The sequence below is a fragment of the Cetorhinus maximus genome, chromosome 1 (genome assembly GCF_964194155.1).
Source record: "Cetorhinus maximus chromosome 1, sCetMax3.hap1.1, whole genome shotgun sequence".
Taxonomy (NCBI): Eukaryota; Metazoa; Chordata; class Chondrichthyes; order Lamniformes; family Cetorhinidae; genus Cetorhinus; species Cetorhinus maximus.
The window spans coordinates 40,934,856-40,945,989 of NC_135879.1; positions in this window are offsets into that span (position 1 = coordinate 40,934,856).

Below are 11,134 nucleotides of genomic sequence, written 5' to 3' on the forward strand. Positions count from 1 at the left end.
GAGTGTGTGGAAGAAAGCTGGAACGCATGTGGTGACACAGGGAAAAGGAACATCAGAAGGAGAGTTCGAAACCCTGGAGGTGAATCTTTGTAGAAAGCAGCTGAGAGCGAGTGTCGGTTTGGGAGAAGATTCCAAAGCGAGTTCTCGGAAAGTGGAGATTGGAAATCCTCGTGTGAAAGACATAGTTCGGTGAGACTGGTTGGCTCATGGTGTGACAAGCATCTGGGTGGGGTGGAGGGCGAGTTGATGAGAAATCCATAACATCTGATTGAGGTGGCATCTGTCCCTTGGTTTCAGAGTGCGGTGTGTCTGGCCACAGGTCGTCAATTGATTTACATGGATTGTACTTACTGTGAACGTTAGAGTATAAGATAGCTTTTGTAACTTGTGTTATCCCTACAAATCTGTATATATCTGTAAAGGTATACTTGTGGGTGAAGGAATATTGTAATATAGTTAATCTTTTCTTCATAAATAAATGTTTTATTCTTTTGTTAACAGTTCATTAGCCTACTCCGGTGACTGTTCAGTTGTCCCTCTCCACGTATCTAAAGAAAGAAAGAAAAGTTAGGATCTATCAAGCTGGGGTCAGGCTTGGCCAGTGGTAACCTCAGCTGGGGATCATAACACTTGACCAATGACAGCTTGTTTTAAAAAATATGGTTTAACCTCTGGAGTGCTGTAACTGCCAGGAAAAGACAAGTGACAGGTTTTCTTGTGAGTTTTAACAAAATGATAAATGTTTATTGTTCAACACCCATATATACACAGCTACACCCACGCTCACACTCATACAGATACACACACATTCAAGAGAAGATTGCGATTATAAAAGTAGCATGCATTTGGATCTTATAATTTCAAGAGTTTTCTGTTACACTTGCTTTTCCCCGGGGTGAAGACTTGACATGATGCAGGCCTGTTACCCTTTCTCCTCCACTGAAGAATAAAGTTATGGTAGTGAAGCCCTGGTCCGGTTCCTCAAGTAGAGAGTTCAAGGCAAACTTGGGTCTCTGCCTATGGCCAGGATTTCCCCATTGGCGAGCGGGGTTGGGGGGGCATGGTGGGGCCCACTCGCCAACGCATAAAATGACGTACGATGACGTCGGGGGGGGAACTCCCAACATCATCACACCCCATTTAAATTTTCAGGTAGGTGGGGGCTCAGCAAAATCAGCTGTGCGCCCACTCACCTGTCAATGGCCAATTGAGGCCATTGACAGAGACATTTAACTAATTAATGGACCTGCCCTTCGAAAAAACATGAAACCTCATCCATGGGCGGGATGAGGTTTCATGTTGGTTTTAAAAAATTTGATTAAAGTGTTTTTAAAAGTTATGGACATGTCCCAACTAATGTGACAGTGTCACATGAGGGGACATGTCAGGGATTTTTTTATTTTCTATTTTTAATATTTTTTACAGTACAGCCGATCTCCCTGAGGCTGCACTTAGCCTCAGGGAGATGAGTGTGCTCTTTCTTTTGCATGTTTGAAAGAGCGCACTCTCGGGTTTAGGAATTCCCCCCCCCACCCCGCCCCCCCGCCTGCACAGGGATCGCATAGCTCTTCCGTACGGATGTCACGCTGGGTGGGCCTTAATTGGCCCGCCCACGTAAAATGGCGGTATGCCCCCGATTGGGGCTGCCAATCGGAGGTGCGCCTCCACGCGCCGGCTCTTCAATTTCCTCCCCAATGGGGGGAAAATTCTGCCCTTTGTGTAGATTAAAGCTGATGGTGTTAGGCAGGGATTTTTTCTCTTCATTGGAATAGATGCTTCTGTCTGAATCAAAAATGCCTAATTCAAACCCCTAGTTTCTGCCATGTTACCAGAACATATCTTTCCATTGTCCTAATAAATAATTTCTGTTGGTTAGGCCATTGTCAGACATTGGAGTGTGGGCATTGCTCATCCTCATGACATGTTGATGAAATAGAGCTTTTCACACCCACTTCTGGATTTCAAGTTTGGAGTCAAAGAGTCTGCAACAATATTGTGAAACCAGTCCTTTTAATTAGTTGGAGAAGTGTATCCATTAACCACAGGAAGGTTATTTTCATTTTAATGACTTCTCAAACATACATCTAGAAACATTATTTGCATTTTAGTGACTTGTCCAGACATGGGAAATAACTCAGGGCTCTTGCAGTTCCTTGAGTATTAGCAGGGGAAAAGAATCACCTGATCCCTCAGCTCCATTTTGTTTTACAGGAATGTGTCATTTTGGGTTTATACTTCATAAGTTCATTTTTTATAGTTCATACATTCATGTTGCATGAGCCTGACAACACTTACTCCAGTTCAAGGGCAGGGAGGAACTGTGTTGATGGGATGGGCCCCGACTGAAAAGGGACAAGACCCGTGTCCTAAAGGTAAAGGTAAATAGGAAGGTAACATAAGCCAAAAACTAGTAAGGTGATGGGGAGGGGTCTAAAGAAATGTAAGCAGCTTAATTATAAATGAAACAAGGCAGGAGAGCATAGGGAAGATTAAAATTAAGGAGGACATTGGTTTGCAAGGGAATAAATAAAGTTATGGAACAGGACTTTAAAAAGATGGTTAAACATAAAGTAAGTGTAAATATGATTAAACGTGAATTAAAATATTTGTACAGCAATGAACACGGTATCCACAATAAAACCGGAGCTGGAGCCAGTCATGAATTGGGAGGAACCAGACATATTAGGGATTACTGAAGCATGGCTACAGGAAAATCAGGACTGGGAATTAAGTGTTACAAGGTGTAACATATTTAGGAATACTAGAGAGGTAAAATGGGGAGATGGAGTAGCTGTACTTATTCGGGATAAGATAATGGCAGCAGAAGAAAGGCACACAGCTATCAGCAAGATAAAATTAGAATCCATACAAATAGAGATAAAAGATAATAAAGGATCGCTCACACTACTAGGTGAAGTCTATAGACCACCTAATAGTGGAAGGGCGGTGGAGGAAGAAAAATGCAGACTAATTAGAGAAATGAGTAAAAAACATAGAATAATAATCATGAAGGATTTCAATTCTCCTCATGGACAGAAGAGGTAGGTAAAGGGCAAAAGGAGAATGGAGTTCCTACAGCATGTACAGGACTACTTTCTAACCCAATATGGATGAAACCCAACAAGGGAAGATCCGCTATTTGACCTAGTGACGGGAAGTGGATAAGAGAAGTAAATGTAAGGGAACTGTTATGACGTGGCAGATGATGTGTGCCAGGTGGATCAAATCCATGCAAGAAACCTAATTGTGCTATCACAACATTTTTGCAATTTGTATTTATTTTGAGATGCGTGCACTGAATTCAGAAGTAATAAGTCCACCAATACTTTTAGAGATTATTAAAAGAACTAAATTAAAATATTTATTAACAAAAGAGCAGATTTCATGCACATACATGGAACTACAAATTACTACTATAATAAGTCCTAAAATCCCTGATTAACCTGACTCCCAGTTATACCCTCTTTAAGGCAACGGCCTAAAAATAGATTTTTTAGACTTAAACAGATCCAGAAAATTAACACAATACCCTGGACAGTGGAATTCAAAATGGCTTTCTCCACCTTCAGTTTCTGTAGACAGCAGGCTTATGCACAAATGCTGGAGGCTTCATTAAGGCTACTTCACACACTTCTGTTAGACCTCACAATGCCTTCTCCTGACACTAAGCCTCATTCTCCTTTATATATGTTTCTCCTTTTTTAATATGTAAATTCCATTGTTTCCATATGTCTTTGGAGCTTTACCTTTCTCAGACTATAAATCTTATCATGTTGACAATATTCTCATTAATCTGTTTGAAATTCAAACCTCTCTTCGTCTAACTAAAATTGCAAATTCCTGTCACACCTTACATGCTAAGACCCCAACCATGTTTATCTACTTAGCATTTCAAAGACACTTCTACACCTTACTTCTTTTGATAACTTCAGCTTGCAGCCTGTTTGGCCACAAAATGTAATTAAATCAAACACAGACAGAAAAACACAACCACCCATAAATCTACTTTACAATAAACCAGAAAAATATTATGAAAATTATTATACTTTCATCACAGAACATCTAGGCAATATTGGCCAGCAGGACTGGATGCTAAATATTGACGGATACAAGGTGTTCAGAGAAGATACGTAAGGCAAGAAATGAAGATGTGTAATTAGGGGGAATATTACAGTGATGGAGAGAAAGGATGTCCTAGAGGAGTCAAGGACAGAATCTATTTGTTTAGAGTTAAGAAACAATAGAGTAATCATTCCATCACTGCATCCTATAGGTCACCCAACTAGTGGGAAAGATAATGATGAACAAATTTGCAAGGAAATTACAGATGGTGCAAAAATTATAGAGTATATGGGGACTTTAATTATTTTAATATAGGCTGGAATAGTAATAGAGTAAGAGGGAGCAGTTTCTGAATTGTGTTCAGGGGCAGGATTTTCCCCTCATCAGGCAAGTGCAGCGGGCTGGCCCGGAGACAGCCGTGAGATGAACTGCCACCCGTGATTGGGCTCCAACTGTGATTTCACGCTGGCTGGCCAATTAACGGGCAGCCAGCATGAAACACACGCTAAGAGCCTCAGTGCTGCCGGGGTGGGGGTGGGAGGAGCGCGAGTGCTGAAGTCTGCACATGCGCAGGGAAGGATGCACTGACAGCTCCCTGAAGGCACAGAGCTGCCTCAGTGAGTTGAAGAATTTTAAAATGAAAAATAAACATTTTACAAATGATATAAACATGTCCCCACATGTGACTCAGTCACATGAAGAGGGGCATGTTAAAAATGACGTGAACATTTTTTTATTGTCTTTTTAATAGCCGTTGGAAACCTCACCCCGCCAGTGGCGGCCTTTGCATTTTTTACGAAATCTCAACCACTGCCAACCGAGCGGTTCAGCGGGCAGCGAAAAATACAAATGAATTACTTGTTCAAGGGCCTTATTGGCCTCTTAACTGTCAGCGGGCACGCTGCCTCTCGCGCACGCCTGCCGATTGAAAGATTGCGAGAGTGCGTGATGTCGATGACGCCCGCCCGATGTCATCGAGCACCATTTCACTCCCATTCGGGTCGGGCGCGCGCCTGCCTGTGGGATGAAAAATTCTGTCCCAGGAGAATTTTGTGGATCAGTATGGTTCTGACCCAGTGAGGGAGGAGGCATTGCTGGATCTGATTCTGGGGAGTGATGTGGGTTAGGTGGATCAAGTGTTAATAGGGGAACATTTAGGGGACAGTGATCATAGTATCATAAGGCTTAGGTTAGCTACGGAAAAGGGAAAGGAGCAATCCAGAGCAAAAATAATTAATTAGGTGGGGGTCAGTTTCAGGCTCAAAAATCTGTAAAATGTGTGCTCTATTAAATGAAGGACTAACACAGCACTAGATGGAGCTATTGTTGGGAAATTATTCCCAGACTTGGGTTCTGTAAATACTACTCGAGCTATACTGTGCTGCAAAGCTAAAAGGTCTACTGTGGCTTTGTTTATGGAGAAATTTGACACTTTCCTGCTAGTTCTTTTTCTTTATCCAAATGGATAAATCTGTTGAAAATGAATTTTGCTTTTGAGCTATAATTATTTAGCATTTCTCCAATTGCAATTTTTCAGCTGCAAGAGGCAGCAGGTAATGTGGAAAAAAATAGTATTGATGGGCTGCACCAGTAAAGCCTCAGTCCCTTCCTGGTAAGGTTGGGGGGTGTCCCTGTCTGTCTACAATGTTGGCTGACTTATATTGGTTTCCGGTTAAACAATGTCTAGATCTTAAAGTTCTCATTTTTATTTTGAAATCCCTCCATGGCTTTGCCCCTCCTTATATTTGTAATCTCCCTCAGTCCAACAACCCTCCGCGATATCTACACTCCTCCAATTCTGGCCTTTGGAGCTCCCCTATTTTAATCACTTCAACATTAACAGCCTTGCCTTCAGCCGCAAAGGCCCTAAACTCTGGAATTCTTGTCCTAAATCTCTTTCCTCTTTTAAGACTCTCCTTAACATCTTTGACCAACTTTTGGTCATATGCCCTAATATGTTATCACATGACTGTCAAATTTTGTTTTATAATGCTCATAGAATAGAATCATAGAACAGCGCAGCACAGTGAGAGGGCATTCGGCCCATCAGGATGTGCTGGCTCTTTTGAAGAACAATCCAGTTAATCCTATTTCCCTACTCTTTCCCCACAATCCTGCATGTTACTCTCTTCCAATGATCTATCCAATTCCCCTTTTGGATACTATTGAATCATTATCCACCATATATGTGAAATTTGTCTATTTAAGAAGTTAAGATTAAGTTAAGATGAATAATCGATATCCTGTGAAATGCCTTGGGATGTTTTACTACATTAAAGACACGATATAAATGCAAGTTGTTGTTGCCCTTGTCAAGTATCCCTGGGGGAGAATTTTCTCCCCATCAGAGGGGTTTGGGCGGGAGTGGGTGCGGGTGGGTGCGCAGCCAATCGCCTCCCGCGATCGGCTGGGCGCCGCCATTTTATGTGGGCGGGCCAATTAAAGTCTGCCCAGTGTGACGTGCACCTGGAAGTGCTGAGCGCTCCCTGTGCTGGCGGGGGGAGTGGGCTGGGCTGGGGCCTGTGCTTTTTCGCGCATGCGTGCAAAAGAGTGCAGAAATCTCCTTGAGGCACAGAGCTACCTCCGGGAGATCAGTTGGAGTTTCAAAAATTTAAATAAAGAAAAAAAAATTAGGACATGTGCCCTCATGTGAAAGTGTCATGAGCTAGGACATGTCTATGAATTTTGATGAAAACCTTTATTTCACCTGTAAATCATTCATGAAACCTCATCCCGCCCATGGATGAGGTTTCATGAAAAATGCAAAGGCCGCCTGGACTCTTCGCCTGCCCACCAACATTAAGGTTGGACGGGCAGCTCTGTTAAATGGTTTAATTATTTTTAAATGACCTTAATAGACCTTTGACAGTTCACCGGGTGAGCAGCCGACTCCGGTGTGCACCAGCCAAACTGAAAATTGGAATGACGCGTGGTGATGTCGGGATGCACACCTGACGTCACCGCATGTCATTTTGTGTGTCGGCAAGTGGGCCCCGCCCCCGCTCGCCGAGCTGAAGATTCTGGCCCTGAGTTTATTTTCTCAGCACTTTAGGAAGATAGGGAAGATGAGGCCATTCAACCCCTCGAGCCTATTTCATTACAATGCTGCTCTGCAACCTAACTGCAGATACCCAACTCTGCCCCATATCCCTTAGTACCTTTAGTTAACAAAAATCTATCAATCTCAGAAAGAAAATTTAGAATTGATTTAACATAAATTACTATTTGCAGAAGAGAGTTCCAAACTTCTACTACCCTTTGTGTGTAGAAATGTTTCCCAACTTCATTCCCGAAAGACCTGGCTCTAAGTTTTAGAATGTGCCCCTTGTACTAGGCAACTCAACTAGCAGATGAAGGGCAGAATCATCCCAGAATTGCACTAAGTGTAGTAGCGGGCATGTAAAACAACGTTTTACTCACCGGCCGCAATGACAGGTTTTTATACCATATCGTCCCCTTACCACCTCATTATTTATGCAGTCATGGGAAACATGCCATTTTGCTGGCGGGCTTCCCCCAATTCGCCCCCAATGCTGTCACCTTGCCGCTTCCTCAAGCCTGACACCATATTTGAACTGCAGCCACGTGCATTGCTCTCAATGCTTGAATAGGAGCAGGAGTAGGCCATTTTGCCTCTCAAGCCTGCCCGGCCATTTCAATAAGATCATGGCTGATTTGCCCCAAGCCTCAACTCCTCTTTCGTGCCAGCTCCTCATAACCCTCAACTCTCCGATATTTCAAAAATCTATCTACCTCCTTTTTAAATACTTTCAGTGATCTAGCCTCCATAACTCTCTGGGGTAGAGAATTCCAGACATTCACTACCCTCTGAGAGAAGAAATTCCTTTGCATCTCAGCTTTAAATGAGTGTCCCTTTATTCTGTAACTATGTCCCCTAGCTCAAGATTCCCCCACTAGTGGAAACATCTTCTCAGCATCTACCCTGTCAAGCCCCCTCAGAATCTTGTATGTTTCAATAAGGTCACTCCTCATTCTTCTAAACTCTAATGAATAAAGGCCTAACCTGTTTAGCAGTTCTTGATAAGTCAACCTCTTCATCCCAGGAATCAGCCTAGTGAATCTCTTTTGAACTGCCTCCAATGCCAGTATATCCTTTCTTAAATACGAGGACCAAAACTATACACAGTACTCCAGGTGCAGCCTCACCAACACTCTATATAGTTGTAACAAGACTTCCCTATTTTTAAACTCCAACCCTCTAACAATACAGGCCAAAATTCCATTTGCCTTCTTAAATACTTGCTGCACCTGCATGCTAACATTGTGTTTTATGCACAAGAACACCCAGATCCCTCTGTGCTGCACTTTTTTTGGAGGCTCTCTCCATTTAAATAATAGTCTGCCTTTTGATTTTTCCTACCAAAGTGCATGACCTCTCACTTTCCTACATTAAACTCCATCTGCCAAGTTTTTGCCCACTCACTCAACCTAACTATATCCCCTTGCAGATTCCTTACGTCCTCATCACAACATGCCCGCCCACCTATTTTTGTATAATCAGCAAATTTGGATACATTACACTCTGCTCCCTCCTCCAAGTCATTAATATAGATAATAAATAATTGAGGCCCCAGGACTGATCCTTTTGGCACTCCACGATAAAGACCCATTAGTTCTTAGCTACGATATCACTTATTAATCCCACCTCATTACACATCACTAAACCTAAAATAGCCTGTTCCTGGGTAGGTTCTGCAATGTATTGCTCTAAGAAACAATCCCTGATACTCTCTACAAATTAGTCTTCCATGTTGCCGCTGCCAGTCTGATTTGTTCAGTCAATATGCAGATTAAAATCACCCTTGACAATTGTAGCACCCTTCTTACATGCCTCCATTATTTCCTGATTTATACTTTGTCCTGCAATGAGGCAAATCTTCAGGGGCCAATAGTTGACTCCCACCTGTGACTTCTTCCTCTTGCTATTCCTTATTTCCACCCAAACTGATTCCACATCAAGATCTATTACACCTATATCACTACTCATCACCGCACTGATACCTTCCTTTATTAACAAAGCTGACCCACCTCCTACTTAGCTTACTTTTCTGGAACGTCGAATACCCTTGAATATTGAGTTTCCAGTCTTGGTCACCCTGCAACTGCAATAGCCATCAAATCATATTCATTTATTTCTATTTGTGCCATCAACTCATCTATCTTGTTACAAATGCTGCGTGCATTCAGATAAAGAGCCTTAGGCTTTGACTTTTTATATTATTACTCATTCTGGTTCTAATTTCTGCTGCACTCTCCTGCTTATATTTTCTGCCCGTTCCTGTCACACTTAGATTATTGTTCACCTCTTCACTACCCTGCACCTCTGCTCTCTTGGTTCTTTTTGATTTTTTAAACTTCCCTTCAATTGTATCCCCCCCACTAATTAGTTTAAAGCCCTATCTACAACCCTAGTTATACAATTCGCCAGGACACTGGATCAGCATGGTTCAAATGAAGCCCGTCCCAGTGGAACAGCTCTCTCCTTCCCCAGTACTGGTGCCAGTGTCCCATAAATTGGAAGCCATTTCTCCCACACCAATCTTTGAAGAACACTGCAGTCCACTGTTTTTCCCATGCGTTCCTGGAACGTCTTTTGGATGCTGTGGAGGGCTGCCGTGAGGTCCTCTACCCCCGTGTGGCTGCAGAAGGTCCATCAGCTTCACAACTCTGGCTTGGGAGGGCGGTGGCAATGGTGATCAGTGCCAATGCTGCACACAAGACGTTCGCCACTCAATGCAGAAAGAGGATGAATGATGTCATCCGTGCCACCAGGTTAAGGCAACCATTTCATCAGTCTAAACTCACACACTCACAAGGCTATCACACATTCACTGACATCTGACTCACTACCAGCTCAAGGGACATCACCACTCACTCTCTCACTGCAGCCATTGAAAAGCCACCCCCGCCTTATGGCTGGTCTGGTAGATAGAGACCTGCCCATGAGCCCTCCCTAAAAGTGATGTGGTGCTGCCTGTGAAGCCAGTCGCTGATGACCACAGGTGCTGCTGAACCAAGGTAGGCAAACAAACCTCGAAGTCCTGAGTGAAGTGCATCTCTGCAGGTGCATGTTGCTTATGTTCAGTTGTGAAACATGTCAGCGTGCCATCATGCCGATGTGCCCGGATGATCCAGCATGGGGGGATGATTCCAGTGGGCAGGCAAAATGATGAGATGCAAATGATTTGAAATTAGGTTCCTAACTTTAGATGGCGGGAAAGGCGACCAGCCATTGATGGGTGGAGTGGACGATCACAAACTGGTTTCACGATGGTGTGAAACCGATTTTTGACCTTTCACCATTATTGTCCGCTCATGCCCGCCATGACATCCGACACCAACCGGGGTGGAAAATCCGGGCCGTAGTTTTGCTCTATCTACCCCATCTGCTCCCCTTAATATCTTATAAACTTTGATCAAATTGCACCTTAATGTTCTAAATTTCTGGAAATACAACACTAGTTTGTGTAATCTCACCCCATAATTTAATCCGTGGAGTCCAGGTATTTTATGGCACACTTACTTTGCATTCCCTCCAAAGTTAACTAATCCTTCCTAAGATGTGATGCTCAGAACTGCTCACAGCAAACCAGGTGTGGTTTGTGGCATTGCTGTGGCACAACTTCTACCCCCTAGTATTTCAGTCCTCTAGATATGAAGACCAGCAATCCACTAGCCTTTTTGATTATTTTCCATTCCTGTTCATGATATTTTAACGATTTGCATCCTCATCATCACCGTTGCCAGTTCCTCGAAATGAGGCTGATGTCTGCCAGACTCCATGATTTGTGTGTCCTCAGGTGACTCAGCTGGCCAATCTTGGATCCACAGTTCTTTGGGCAGAGAGGACGAGAGTTGGCCCAAGGAAGTGGGGGGTTCATCCATCACTCACCTGCTTGCTGACCTACATTGGCACTTGCTCCAACAATGCCTCTATTTTAAAAGTCTTACCCTTGTTTTCAAAACTCTCAAGATCTTTCCCCCAACTTTGCATGTTGACAAGACCCAATATTATCTCTGTCACGAACCTTGATTGTTGCTGTGTTGTTTG